Source organism: Pan troglodytes, chromosome 5 (genome assembly GCF_028858775.2).
Source record: "Pan troglodytes isolate AG18354 chromosome 5, NHGRI_mPanTro3-v2.0_pri, whole genome shotgun sequence".
Taxonomy (NCBI): domain Eukaryota; kingdom Metazoa; phylum Chordata; class Mammalia; order Primates; family Hominidae; genus Pan; species Pan troglodytes.
Window position 1 is genome coordinate 167,065,526 of NC_072403.2, and position 15,381 is coordinate 167,080,906.

At 40.5% G+C, this 15,381-nt stretch overlaps 1 protein-coding gene across 4 annotated transcripts in view; it reads left to right on the forward strand.

The window, feature by feature from the left end:
• TIAM2 (TIAM Rac1 associated GEF 2) overlaps positions 1-15,381 on the forward strand; it is a 264,322-nt gene that overhangs the window by 99,071 nt on the left and 149,870 nt on the right. The window contains exon 1 of one of the 4 annotated variants that reach the window (XM_054686444.2): positions 14,233-14,409. The exons of the other annotated variants lie outside the window; for them this stretch is intronic. The gene's annotated coding sequence lies outside the window, so the exon portion shown is untranslated. Of the gene's footprint in view, positions 1-14,232; positions 14,410-15,381 lie in introns of those variants that run through there. 4 annotated transcript variants of the gene reach the window in all.

The window sequence follows — 15,381 nt, forward strand, 5'->3', positions numbered from 1 at the left end:
GGAGAGGTGTTTATGCTTTAACGATGTTCAAAACTACTGCTGAAATACACTATTTGGAAAGCCTAAGGTCTACAATTATTTAGAGTCAGACTGCCTGAGGTCTTTGAATCCTGTCTCTGACGTTTTCTTGCCAGTGACCTGGAGTAGGTTATTATTGCTATTTTTTTGAGACAGCGACGCGCTCTGTTGCCCAGGCTGGAATGCAGTGACGTGATCTTGGCTCACTGCAACCTCGACCACCCAGGATCAAGCAATCCTCCCACCTCAGCCTCCTGAGTAGCTGGGACCACAGGCCCACGCCACTGGGCCTGGCTAGTTTTTTTTATAATTTGTGGAGACGAGGTCTTGCTATGTTGCTCAGGCTGGTCTCAATCTCCTGGGCTCAAGTGATCCGCCCGCCTCAGCCTCCCAAAGTGCTGGGATTACAGGCATGAGCCACCATGCAAGCTGGGTAAGTTATTTAACCTCTTGATGCTTCACTTTCTTCTTATGTAAAATGGGGGTAATAAAATTTTCCTTGAAGAATGATTATGATTAAGTATGTGAGTATAGGGGTTATATAAATTTCTGCTGTTTTATTTAGTATATACTCAGATTTTTATATATTCAATATACAAATTAGGTTTAAAAATAATATATTTGCTCATGCCTGTAATCCCAGCACTTTGGGAGGCCGAGGCAGGCGGATCACCTGAGGTCGGGAGTTCAAGACCAGTCTGACCAACGTGGAGAAACCCCGTCTCTACTAAAAATACAAAATTAGCCAGGCGTGGTAGTGCATGTCTGTAATCCCAGCTACTTGGGAGGCTGAGGCAGGAGAATCACTTGAACCTGGGAGGCAGAGGTTGTGGTGAGCCGAGATTGCACCATTGCACTCCAGCCTGGGCAACAAGAATGAAACTCTGTCTCAAAAAAATACATTTTATATTTATATATTTGGGTACTGGTCATTAAATGGTAACACAAGTTTGAAATTTGTTTTGTTTGCATGGAGAATTTGTTTTGCATTGAAAACAGCAGTCCATTCATGAGATCACCAGAAAGAATAGACTTGCTTATAATAAGTTATACTTCTAATAAGTAACAGTGACAATAAAACTGTTTGCAAACATGCCATTTTCTGTGTGTATAACAATATAGTTGTCTTTTTGGTATCAGACAGACCTGGTTTGAGTTTTCCAGTTGTGCTTGTTTTGTGGCCTTCAGTAAATTGCTAAACTTTGCTTGGCCTCAGTTTCCTCATCTGTAAAATAATGATAATAATACAGTTCAAAGAGGATTGCTGTGAGAATTAAATATGAAAATGTATGTCACACTCCTGGCATGGTGCCTACCTCACAGTGTAGGTGCTTAATAATCCTGAGTGTCCTTCTGTCCCTTTCTCCAGACCGTAGATGGAAGATGCACGTTGATAGCAAGAGGAAGGTGATTGCCATTGGGGAAGGTGTGGAAATGGCGTCCTGTACACGATGATGAAGGGAGTGGGCTTAGCTTAGCAAGTCGTAAGCTTAGCAGGGAACCCAATTCCGACCTTGAAGTGTCTGAGCAGATGTCATGTGTAAGGGGAAGCAGGGATGCTGTGTCTGATCTGCCCCTGCAGGAAGCACTAGGACCGGCAGGTATCAGTAGTGAAAGGCCACTTTGGGTTTCACGTGAGGAAGACTTTCCTATAGAGCTGTGGAAAGCTGAAATGGTGCCTCTTTGCAATAATGAGCGTCTCAGGGCTGGATGTGGTGTCTGACGACTGGTTGGCTGCAGATCAAGAGCTCTGTAGAGAGGATTCCTCCACGCACCAGGAAGGCAGACGACATGGCCTCTGCGGCCCTTTTCAATGCTTGTATGTCAGTGGCCCCTTTTCTAAATTCATGCCTGATTATCTGCTTTCCTAGGCCAAGTTGGTTGTATGCCCCCAGAAACCTAGGATTTAGCCTTCTGAAGTCAGGGAGTTGGGACTGCTTATTGTTTTCATTTAAAATGTTTTTTAGGATTGAAAATTTTTGTGTTTGTATTTTGTCATTTGCAGCAGAGGCTGCAAACTGGTGAGTTTCGGGCTGGTTCTGGGCTGTGGATAACCTTTGTTTGGCCTAGAAAATGTATCCCTGATCACTGTGTTAACTAAATTTAAATTGATTGCCTGCATTTAAAAACTAAGAATTTTACAAAAAAGCCAAATTTTTAGTGTTTCTTCAAAATGTGGGATTATCTGGCAACACTGGATTCTACCTTCTCAGCTGGCAGTGGATAGCTGAAGCTGTGTAGATGGTGGCCTTTTGGTTGGGTCATGCGTCAGATGGTACGCCACAGTCCCCACCACTCCACACAGTCTTCCCATCATCAAATGTCAGTTGTCATTTTTCATTTACTTAAGTTGTTTTCTTTTAGTAGAATTAGGAGAAAACTGAAACAGTTATTTTTTCAATGTCCATAGTAGTAGTGGAAAAACTAAAGATATTTTCATAGTTTCAAACTTCAAGAAAAAAATAGAAGAGGGTATATTTTGGATGTATGCCGAAGTATACTTGTAGAAGTCTAACTTGCAAACAAGTGGTTTCTGTGTCTTTAGACTGCATGACTCAGTCAGGCCTGCTTCACTCAGACTTTTTTTTTTTTTTTTTTTTGAGACAGGGTCTCACTGTTACCCAGGCTGGGGTGCAGTGGCGCTATCTCAGCTCACTGCAGCTTCAAACTCCTGGACCCAAGCAATCTGCCCACCTCAGCCTCCTGAGCAGCTGGGATTATAGGCATGTCCCACCATACCTGGCTATATCTATGGATTTTTTTTGTTTTTTGTTTTGTTTTGTTTTGTTTTGTAGAGATGAGGTTTCACTATGTTGCCCAGGCTGGTCTTGAATTCCTGAGCTCAAGTGATCCGCCCGCGTCAGCCTCCCAAAGTGCTGGGATTACAGGCATGAGCCACCGTGCCTGGCTTCGCTCATACATTTAAATAGCTCTGAAGGTATCTGAGTATGACCCCTAATCTGGACAGTTAAATTTTCCCTCTGTCTTCAGATGTGACTCATTTCCTCCCTCTTTTTCAGTTCTCCATGGTCATGGAGAAGGAGTTGCCTGGCAGCATATCTTTTTTGCCTTCCCTAACATCCACTGTGGCCTCCTGGCTTGGTGAAATGGGGACAGTGTGTAATTTGCACACGTCTGTGATCTATGGAACTAAGTTCCATTCTGCTTTTTCCAGTGGATCCCCAGTCCTCCCTAGACTTCATGGCCCCAAACAGATGGAGCCTGTAACCTCGTTGACTCCAAGTGATATAACCGAGAGAGTGGGCTCAATGCCTATTAAGGCACAGATTGAAGTTTTAGGACTCTGTTCTTTGTGAATTTTGATGTTTAGTACGAACAGAATCTGGCTTTGTTTTGCTTTACGAGAGTGATTCTGGCTTCATTGTGAAGAACTTGGCTGGAGAGAGAGCAGGGAAGATCCACGGTAATTAACTTCAGTTTTTTGTGGGGTGGTTGGGTGGAAGAGAGGAGTAGGATGTGTGTTGATAATGATGGAAAGACTGATTAGTGGAATTTTTAGAATGACTGATTTAAAGTTGCTGGAAGGAGTTCTCATCTATCAACTGGTTATTTACTGATGGAATGTGCCCCCTAACAGATCTGTGAACTTTCCGTCACTCAATGTATTTAGGTAAATGAGAGTGGCCCCATCTGTCAGGATGCTGTAGGAGATTCCTAAATTAGAGGGAAGGTTGGGCTAGATAGATGACCTCTCTGGTCTCTTTGGAACTCAAATTCAATTATTCTCTGAATTAAACTTATTAGGAATCTTCCAGCTTGAACAATTTTACTTCAGTCCATAAAGAGAAAATATTATAAGTTGACTGAGAGGCTGAATATAACATTATAACTTTAACTACAATTAGATCTGGGCAGATTACTTGCACTGTCTTCAGTGTTCCAATATAACCTTCAAAAATGTTGTAAACAGATGTACCCAGTAGCTAGTATTTATAAGCCGGGATTTTACAAGCATATTTCCTGAAGGATTTTTTTTCTACCAGAAACTTTGTTTTACCTTAGCCAAAACTCATTGTGTAGGTTTCTTTTTGGGTAGCATAATAATATAGATGTTATCATTTACATAAAAATATTATCCGTTACTCTTTGTAAAGCATTCTATTTAATTTCAAAACTTAGGATTTTGTACATTATCATTCATTGCTGTTTGTTAAGGTGTATTTAATTTGGATATAATGACCTACAGAAAAAGGTCACTTTAAAGAAAAACTTTTTAAAAATGATTTTTAAATTACGCACAATAGATGTACATAGTTCTGGGGTATGAATGGTAATTTAGCACGTTCATATAATTTGTAAAGATCAAATCAGTGTAATTGGGATACCCATTACCTTAAATATTTGTGTTTTCTTCATGTTAGAAACATTAGAACTATTCTTTTATAGCTTGTTTGGAACTTATAATACATTATTGTAAACTAGAGTCACTCTACTGATCTAACACTAGGTTTTATTTCTTCTATCAAACAGTATATTTGAACCCATTAATCAACCTGTCTTCATCCATTCCTTCCTACCCTTCCCAGCCTCTGGCAACCACCAATCTACTCTCTACTTTCATTAGACTTACTTTTTTTTTTTTTTTTTTTTTTATCTCCCACATGTAAGTGAGAACATGTGATATTTGTCTTTCTGTGCTTGGCTTATTTCACTTGATGACCTCCAGTTTCACTCACATTGCTGCAAATGACAGGATTTCATTCTTTTTATGGCTGAATAATAATCCATTATGTATATATACCACATTTTCTTGACCCATTCATCTCTTAATGGGTACTTAGGTTGATATATTTTGGCTGTTGTGAATAGTGCAGTAATAAACATGGGAGTGCAAATACCTCTTTGATATATTGGTTTTCTTTCTTTTGGATCTATACCCACTAGTGGGATTGCTGGATCACATGGTAGTTCTATTTTTAGTTTTTTGAGGAAACTCCAAACCGTTCTCCATAGTGATTGTACTAATTCGCATTCCTTCCAAGAGTGTACAAGGGTTTCCCTTTCTCTACATCCTCTCTAGCATCTGTCATTGCCTGTCATTTTTATAAAAGCCATTTTCACTGGGGTGAGATGATATCTCATTATAGTTTTGATTTGCATTTCTCTGATGATTAGTGATGCTGAGCATTTTTTCATGTACCTGTTGGCCATTTGTATGTCTTCCTTTGAGAAATATCAATTCAGATCTTTTGCCCATTTTTAATTGAATTATTTGTTTTTTGCTATTGAGTTGTTTGAGCTCTTTGTATATCATGGTTACTAATCCCTTGTCAGATAGGTAGTTTGCAGATATTTTCTCCCATTTTGTGGGTTGTCTCTTTAGTTTGTTGATTGTTCCCTTTTCTGTGCAGAGCTTTTTATTTTTATTTTTTTGAAACAGGGTCTTCTTCTGTCACCCTGACTGGAGTGCATTGGTGCAATCACAGCTCACTGCAGCCTCAAACTCCTGGGCTCAAGCCATCCTCCCATTTCAGTCTCCTGAGTAGCTGGGAATACAGGCACTCACCATCATAGCTAGCCACTTTTTAAATTTTTTGTAGAGAGAGGTCCCACTCTGTTGCCCAGGCTGGCCTCACACACCTGGCCTCAAGCGATCCTCCTGCCTCGGCCCCCCAAAGTGCTGGGATTACAGGTGTGCGCCACCATGCCTAGCCTGCAGGAGCTTTTTAGCTTGATGTAATTCCATGTATCGATTTCTGCTTTGAGGCCTGTGCTTTTGAGGTCTTAGACAGAAAATCATCGCCCAGACCAATGTCCTGGGGCATTTCCCAAATGTTTTCTTCTGGCCGTTTCATATTTTCAGGTCTTAGATTTAAGTCTTTAATCCGTTTTGACTTGATTTATTGTGTATAGTGAGAGATGGAGTCTAATTTTATTCTTCTGCCTATAGTTAACGGTTTTCCCAGCACCATTCATTGAAGAGACTGTCCTTTCCCCATTGTATATTCTTGGTGCCTTTGTCAAAGATGAGTTGGTTATAAATGTGTGGATTTATATCTGGATTCTCTGTTCTGTTCTACTGGTGTATGTGTGTTTTTGTTTTTCTTTCTTTCTTAAGCCAGTACCATGCTCATTTGGTTGTTAGAGCTTTGTAGTCAATTTTGAAGTCAGGTATAGTTTGATGCCTCCAACTTTGTTCTTATTGATCTATACCTTTGGCTATTCAGGGTCTTTTGTGGTTTTACATAAAGTTTAGAACACTTTTTTTCCCTATTTTTGTGAGGAATGTCATTGGTATTTTGATAGGGATTGCATTGAATCTGTAAATTGCTTTGGGTAGTATTGCCATTTTAACAATATTAATTCTTCCAAGCCGTGAGCATGGAATATCTTTCCATTTTCTAATGTGTCCTCTTTGGTTTATTTTATCAGTGTGTTATAGTTTTTATTGCATGGATCTTTTACTTCTTTGGTTAAATTGCTTCCTAGATATTTTACATTCGTTGTAGCTATTGTAAATGGGATTGCCTACTTGATTTCATTTTCATATTGTTTGCTGTTGGCGTATATAAATGCTACTGATTTTGTATGTTTATTTTGTATCCTGCAATTTTGCTGGATTCATTTATCAGTTCCAACAGTTTTTGGTGGAGTCTAGATTTTTCTAAATATAAAACCATGTCATGTGTGAACAAAGGCTACTTTGAACAAAAGGGTAATTTGACTTCTTCCTTTCCAATTTGGATGCTTTTTATTTCTTTCTCTTGCCTAATTGCCCTGGCCAGGATTTCCAGTACCATGTTGAATAAAAGTGGTAAAAATGGAAAAGAACAACTTTTATGAAGAATTAGTTTTAAATCCACATTTTTATGTCACTTAATATTTGCACTCTTGCGAAAGTAATTAATTGGTCATTTGGTGATATTATTGGGGCTTGCTTGTTATGTAAGTAACACTTGGAGTTTATAAATGTACCATAAGGCCGGGTGCAGTGGCTCACGCCTGTAATCCCAGCACTTTGGGAGGCTGAGGCGGGCTGATCACCTGAGGTCAGGAGTTTGAGACCAGCCTGACCAACATGGACAAACTCCATCTCTACTAAAAATACAAAATTAGTCGGGCGTGGTGGCACATGCCTGTAATCCCAGCTACTTGGGAGGCTGAGGCAGGAGGATTGCTTGAACCCGGGAGTCAGAGGTTGCGGTGAGCCAAGATTGCGCCACTGCACTCCAGCCTGGGCAACAAGAGCAAAACTCCATCTCTCTCTCTCTCTCTCATCTATATGTGTATATATATGTGTGTGTGTGTGTGTATAATAAAATATCTCATTTCCAAGATAATTGACTGCATTAAAATTTATTTGTGCATTTAATGCCTTTGAAACACTTAGAAAAAGTTTATATTAGGGAATTTAGATTTGCAATGGCTTTAAAGCAATACATACCATGCTAGTATTGTGTTTTGAATTTTCTCAAAATTGACTATTGATTTTGAAGACATCTTCAGTTTGCTTTTAAAAATGTTAAAAATTTATCTTGTTCTTCATTTTGTTTTCATTTAATACATAGCCATTGAGTAATTAATGATGGTGTGGTGTAAGGCTCACAAACATGCATAATAATTGTAGGAGAGGAAAATTACCAGAACTTTTAGGCCCAGTAACATTGCTTCATAACAGTGTTGTGAGGTGATAGCATTGAAGTTATTAACGCTATGTCTACCAGTGTTTTCTGTTCATTTGTTTGTTATATTTAGGATTTGTCTGGGTTTATCTGAATCAGTTAATATGCAGTATAGTCATGTATCACTTGACAATGGGGAAAGTTCTGAGAAAAGTGTAAGGTGATTTCCTCATTGTGTGAACATCATAGAGTGTACTTACGTGAACCTAGATGGTACAGCCTACTACACACCCAGGCTATATGGCATAGCCTATGCTCCTAGGCTGCAAACCTGTATGGCATGTGACTCTAGTGAATACTGTAGGCAGTTGTAACACAATGGGAAGTATTTGTGTATCTAAACATATCTAAACAGAGAAAAGGTACAGTAAAAATATGGTATCATAATCACGTGGAACCACCGTATGTGCAGTCTGTCGTCGGCTATTACACTGTGATGCTGCACATGACTGTATTAAGTTTTTTAACCGAGTCTGGTGGGTTCTCTTCATCAGCATCTGTGAGAAATGCTGTCTTTTGACTGCGTATGATCATTATGAGACAGGCAGAGCAGAAGTTTGGGTCGTCTGACTGTGTGGCTGTGAGACCTTGACTCACAGTAGCAGGTGCTGGCGCTTCTCCCACAGTGTGGAGCATAGAGCAGGACGCAGGAGCAGGTGGCCAGCTGCCAGCACGGCGGCACTGCAGTGTTGCCTTGTTGAAGATGCCGGCTTGGAATATGAAATGCTAACGGAGAATGGTGGGGGATCTTTAAGCAGAAACTCTGTGAAAATTTTGCTTGATGGGCAGTGATCGCATGTGGAGTGGCTTATTTAAAATAAAAGGGATTGCTTGGCTTCTGACAACAGAGATGTAGAGTGCAACAAACACTGTGCTTCCTTTCACATTTACCACCACTGCCACCATCACTGTCACCTCCCATTCATTAATTCATTCATTCATGCATGCAGTTACTTAACATATATTTATTGGGTATTCACCATGTGCCAGGCGCTTCTTAAAGTCCTGGACTTTCAACAGTAAACAATTTAAACAAAATCCCTGCCTTCCTGCCTTGTGGAATTAACATTCTAAGAGGCAGACCTTATGTTAAACAATTTACATCTATTGTTTTACATGATCCTTACAATAAGCTTGGCAGGCAGACAAAATTATCCCCATTTTACAGATTAAGAAACTGAGGGTTAGAGAAATTAAATGATGTGTCCAGTGTCACATAAGAAACTGAGGCTCAGAGAAATTAAATGATGTGTCCAGTGTCATACAGTGGGATCTGATGTCACGCCAGAGGGACTCTAAATTGCGGGCCCTGAGTTGTTTTGCTAGCCTCTTAGGAGCAATATCTGAGCGGCCAATGAATTGCACGTCAGTTGTACATTTGCGTGGGTTTTCAGCATCACACGTGGGAGGTAAACCTTCACACCACCCCTGTTTTAGATATGAAGGCCAGTCATACCCGCCCTCACTGTATTCTCTGGGCAAATTTGGAAACCTTTGGTTTTAGAAACAGACTTCCTGAATTTGGGCCTTTTGATCAAATGGGGAGAAAAATCAGCTCCCCCGGTAATGTTTCTGAGGATCTCAGGATTCTCAGGCAGATACTTGGTGTGCCTCATTTTCTTCTAGTATTGCCTTCATCTGGGACATTTTTCCTACCGCATTTCTCAAGGTCTGTGTTCCTTCAGCCTACATTATTCAAAGTATTGCTTTTTCATCAGAAACAGTGTGGGGAAGCCCTCTTCAGCACATGAATATTGCCGAGGTTTTTTGCCCATTAATGTAATTACATCCAAGGTGCACATTTACGTTTGTGAGGGATTATTTAATCTTTTGTAATCCTGGTTGGGTAAAAGTAATTTATATTTTTAATCTCTACTTATGATTGTTATTCTTTTATTTTTACTTTTCTTCCTTGACTATAGCTAAGCAGTAAGGAGTGGTGTTTGGTCGGATGTTCTGTCAGAAGCATTCTGTGTTTGACCTGAGAAGTAAAGAATACGGAAGGAGTTTTTATTGTTTTCTTCTTTGAATTCTAAGCAGAGAGATTATTTCTGGTAGTTCACATTACTTTAGAACATTTATTTATTTATTTAGAGACAGAGTCTTGCTCTGTTGCCCAGGCTGGAGTACAGTGGTGCAATCTCAGCTCACTGCAGCCTCCGCCTCTCGGGTTCTCCTGCCTCAGCCTCCCGAGTAGCTGAGACTACAGGTGGACACTGCCATGCCTGGCTATTTTTTGTATTTTTTTTAGTAGAGATGGGGTTTCACCATGTTGGCTAGGATGGTCTTGATCTCCTGACCTCATGATCCACCTGCCTTGGCCTCCCAAAGTGCTGGGATTACAGGCATGAGCAACCGTGCCGGCCTTTTTTTTTTTTTTTTTTTTTGAGACACAGTCTCGCTTTGTCGCCCAGGCTGGAGTAAGTGCAGTGGCACTATCTCAGCTCATTGCAACCTCTGCCATCTGGGTTCAAGTGATTCTCCCACCTCAGCCTCCCAAATAGCTAGGGCTACAGGTGCGTGCCACCATGCCTGGCTAATTTTGGGGCAGAAATGGGGTATCACTGTGTTGGCCAGGCTGGTCTTGGACTCCTGACCTCAAGTGGTCTGCCTGTCTTGGCCTCCCAAAGTGCTGGGATTACAGGTGTGAATCACTGCATCTGGCCTAGAACTTATATTTTTAATGTCAGTTTTTCTTATAACTATTTATAGATTAGAACATGTTATTTACATTTCTTATTTATGATAGGCATTATGATTGTCAACCCCACTTTATGATGAAGGATATGGGATTCAGGAAGCCTCTAAGTTTTGAAGAGATGAATTGCTAGCCCAGATCTACTGGTTTTGAAGCCTGAGATGTTTCCACTATCCCTTATTTTTATTAATAATAATTTGTCATGTGATAGTGGCTCTCAAACTTTTCATTCTGGGGGTGTTCCTATGCCCCATCTTATCATTTTCTATTCTCCAGCTCTTCTCTGGATAGGAACAGAAAACCTCAAGAACATATCTTTGCATGCATGTGTGCACATGCAGTCTAGGATATTCAGGTTTTTTATTACAGTCAGGTTTGCAACAATTTTTGCATAGTTTTTGACTAGGCATTAGTAAAACATGGCGTTTTTTATGGATTAATTTATTGTGTGTGTGTGTGTGTGTGTGTGTGTGTGTGTATACATATATTTTCCTCCCAACATTTTATTAAGAAAATTTGCAAGAATATAGAAGAATCAAAAGAATTGTATAGTGAACACCCATAAACCCACCACTTGATTATATAATTGTTAATAGCTTGCCATTTTTGCTTTTACGTGGGTCATTTTACATTGTATCCTTCAAAATAGAATACTTGGTAAGTGGTAATTTACATTTTTCTCAGAGATCTTTGCCAAGGAATTTAATTTTAGATGCCTGTTAACACATATGTCCTGTTATATTATTATCTCAGAATAAAGCATTAGAAAGATCAAGTCTACTTTTATGATTTGGAACTCTCTGGTTTTTGTAATTTTAGGATGGAGAACTAAATTGACAGTATTCGACTGTAGTTGGGCAGTCTAAAGAACTTGAGAAACCTTACATAGTTTGAAACCCCAAGTGACTTTATAAATTCATAGAACTAAAGTCATTTGGGTGACCTCAGTAATAAAAAATGAAATCAGACAATGCAAACCCATCGGAAATATCTGAGGAATGTTGGAGATAATTCATGTGTACAGGAGGTTCTGGCAGAGAAGGGATCTACATATAAAATGTATCAAAAGGTCAGAATTGTTTTAAGAAAACCTAGAAGCAGGAATTAGTGGCCGAGCGTGGTAGCTCACGCCTGTAATCCTAGCACTTTGGGAGGCTGAGGCGGGTGGATCACCTGAGATCAGGAGTTCAAGACCAGCCTGGCCAACATGGTGAAACCCTGTCTCTTCTAAAAATACAAAAATTAGCCGGGTGTGGTGGTGCATGCCTGTGATCCCAGCTACTCGGGAGGCTGAGGCAGGAGAATCACTTGAACCCAGGAGGCGGAGGTTGCGGTGAGCCGAGATAGCGCTATTGCACTCCAGCCTGGGCAACAGAGTGAGACTCCGTCTCAAAAAAAAAAAAAAAAAAAAGGGAATTAGAGTAGGGGCATGCAAGTATTTCCATGCAATTAATTGTTCTTCTGATCTTTTTTTTGCTCTCTGATACATATCTCTTTAAATTTCCTTCTCCTGCATAATTTTTCTTCCCTTTGTATCACAGAGTCCCTTTTCTGTCTTAATGTGGAAGGCTTTCATTTACACTGGCTGTTATTTTATTTTATTTTACCTATTTTAGTAACAGAAATGAGGCTGCTGGGTCTGAAGGAAGCAGAGCTCATGATTTAATAGCATTCATTCTTCTTCTGTATTTACCTCACACACACACACCCACCCCCCCCACACCCCCCCACACCCCCCCCCCACACACCAAATTAACATTTTGGGAATTCCCATGTTTTGTGTTATGTGACTTGGCCTCCGTGGCAACCTCTGACTTCAGTCCCGGGGCTTGTGGTTACTTGGGTGGTACATCCTTGTGCTGCAGCCTGTTGCTGGCCAGCTCTGTGACCTTTTGCAAGTCACTTAAGGTCTCTGTTTCTTTATCTGTAATTCCAGAGGGTTGGACTAGAGAATTTTGCAGGTTTATCCCACCAGCACTAAAAATTCCCTGTTCTGTGTTCACATTAACATTTTTTTCCTCCTCCCTGCGCTTCTCCCCTGACCCCGCCCTGACTTAAATGTTTTTTTAAGTCATGATGGTCTCGATCTCCTGTCTTGCTCTGTCTCCCAGGCTGTAGTGCAGTGGCACAGTCTTGGCTCACTGCAGCCTCTGCCTCCCGAGTTCTCCCACTTCAGCCTCATAAGTAGGTGAGACTATAGGCGCATGCCACCACGCCCAGCTAATTTTTGTATTTTTAGTAGAGACGAGGTTTCACTGTGTTGGCCAGGCTGTTCTCGAACTCCTGGCTTCAAGTGATCTGCCCGCCTTGGCCTCCCAGAGGCTGGAATTACGGCATGAGCCATCGCCCCTGGCCCTGGCTAATTTTTTTATTTTTATTTTTTTAGAGATAGGGTCTCCCTATGTTGTCCAGGGTGGTCTTGAACTCCTGGGCTTAAGTAATCTGCCCACATCAACCTCCCTTGTAGCTTGGACCACAGGTGTGCGCTCCCAGGCTTGGCTAATTTTTTTTTTTTTCTGTTAGCTAATTGTTTAATTTTTTTCTAGTAGAGACAGTCTCCCTATGTTGCCCAGGCTGGTCTCCTGGGCTCAAGTGATCCTCCCACCTCAGCCTCCCAAAGTGTTGGAATCACAGGCATGAGCCACTGTGCCCAGCCTCTGTTATTTTTAAAATGATGAAGGTATTACCTTAAAAATCTCTTGCCACATGTTTGTCCGGGATAATTTGTGTATTCACATACTTAGAATATGTACATTTTGAAAACCTTTGATTAAGTGGTTTTCTTCTATAAAATATGAAGGTTTGTGATCCTGTTCGCCTATTCATCATCCCACCTCCACAATAACATAAAAGATCTGAAAATGTTGCTTTATCTTTTGGGTATTTTTATTTATTTTATTTTATTTTTTTGAGAGAGAGTCTCTCTGTATCCCAGGCTGGAGTGCAGTGGCGTGATCTCGGCTCACTGCAACCTCTGCCCCCTGGGTTCAGGCAATTCTCCTGTCTCAGCCTCCTGAGTAGCTGGGATTACAGGCGTGTGTCACCACACCTGGCTAATTTTTGTAGTTTTAGTAGAGACAGGGTTTCACCATATTGGTCAGGCTGGTTCCGAACTCCTGACCTCAGGTGATCTACCCTCCTCGGCCTCCCAAAGTGCTGGGATTACAGGCGTAAGTCACCATGCCCAGCCTTTTTGGGGTATTTTTAAAATGTAAGGTCTTTCATCAAAGGATATAGCAAGACCCCAAAACACTCTGAACCTCTGCTGTATATAACTTTTATTTAAGATAATTTAATGGTTCATTTTTAATAAAAAAGCACCACGTTGGGGTAACAAGGACTTCCAATGTACAAGACTGTAGTTCAGCCAACTTAAAAATGAAAGAACTCTAGCAAGGAACACAAGTAAGTTTATACCCGATATTTTGCAAATCATGATATTATTTTTAAGGGCCTCTCTTGAGGCAGGGTTTTTATGATCATAACATTCCAGCTGTGGTTTTGGAGGCAGAATGTTTACTACTGCTCTAAATGCAAGGATGGTAGGTGTGTATTCTTACTGCTAAAGGGCTTTAAAAAAGAAGCTGAGGCTCCCTTCAAGTGAGTAAACCTTTATTCGGCTGACTTGGGAGCCGTGTTCCTGTGGAACTTCGGTGGTAATTATGGAATGCAGGACCAACAACAGCCCAGTCATGGGCGAGCCTGGCCTCTCCGAGGCATGATGGCAGGCTGTCCCGGCTAATGGCTTCAGGCAGCCCATGGAAAACCACTTTCTGGTTAAGTCTGCATCATACTGTTCCACCAATGGAAAAAATTGAACATGATGAGGGTGTGTAGCTAGCAGACAAAAATATATCCAGCATTGCACAGGATCTGTTTTTAGCTCTCAACGGCTGAGCATTTGAAGTGTTAGACACTGTTTCCTGGCTTACCATGAGCAGAAGGAAGAGTGAGTTTGTGGATGTGTATATAGACTCTAGCTTTGTGAAACTTTTCTTATTAACAAACAGACCCTGAGAAATACTGGCTACATCCAAAGTTCTGGCAAAGGTAAGGTTATAAATGTTTACTTCCCCTCTTCTGGAGTTGAGACGTAATTTTATATGTGAGATAAAAATGTTTCTCAAAATGCTCCCACCGGCAATATATAAGTGCTGACTTATTTTTGTCTGACATTATTTTGTACTTAGGCAGCACACATTGCTGTGCATAAGGGAATTGTTACCTTTAAATTGGAGTGTCTATGTGCTTTCAAACACCTATTGGTGATTTATTGCAGTTGCCTGCCCCGTTTTACTAATTAACTCTCCAAAATTTGTACGTATTGTATGGATTTATTTTTCCTGATGGTCTCAAGAAAGTACCACTTCTCAGTGTGATCATGTTAAAGCATTGATGACTATTACTTTACCAGTTAATTTTTTCAGAGTAGAAAGGGAAATTAAGATGTGGCAGAGATTGTATTTTGCAGTTTTTGGGTTATTATATAATCTCATCAGGGCTTAATTTTTAGCTGAGTGGGCTATTTGGCTTAAGAGTTTCTTTTCAAACTTGTAATTTGACTTTCGCTGTTTAGTATCGTTTGTCTTTTTGTCTTAAACTTTATGAAAAAGAAATGGAATCCCTTGTAATCTTGGGAGGGGGGTACTTGTTTAAGAGGAGTGATTGATTCATATTCTAGTCCATTAGAGGCTGCTCATTCATTAGGGTATTTGAAACACCAGAAGCACAAGTACTGCTGAACGTCTGGTGTGTGCTCATCAGCAAGGGCCGAGGAACCCTGGCTTTGGTGTAGTTCTTCCTTGGCTTTACATTAATTTGGCCAAGCATGTAATTCGCAGAAAATTGGTAGGTGGAGAGACAGAAATAGGAAGCTTTATTGAAGTCATTGTAACTTACAGGATTATTTATAGAATTTCTGGAAAGTAAGGGTACTGGTGAACAGCTGCTGGAGTTTTTCCTAACAGGTTTAAACATTTTGTTGTGGCCTTTTGTCACACTTAGGGATTCTAAAATTTTATA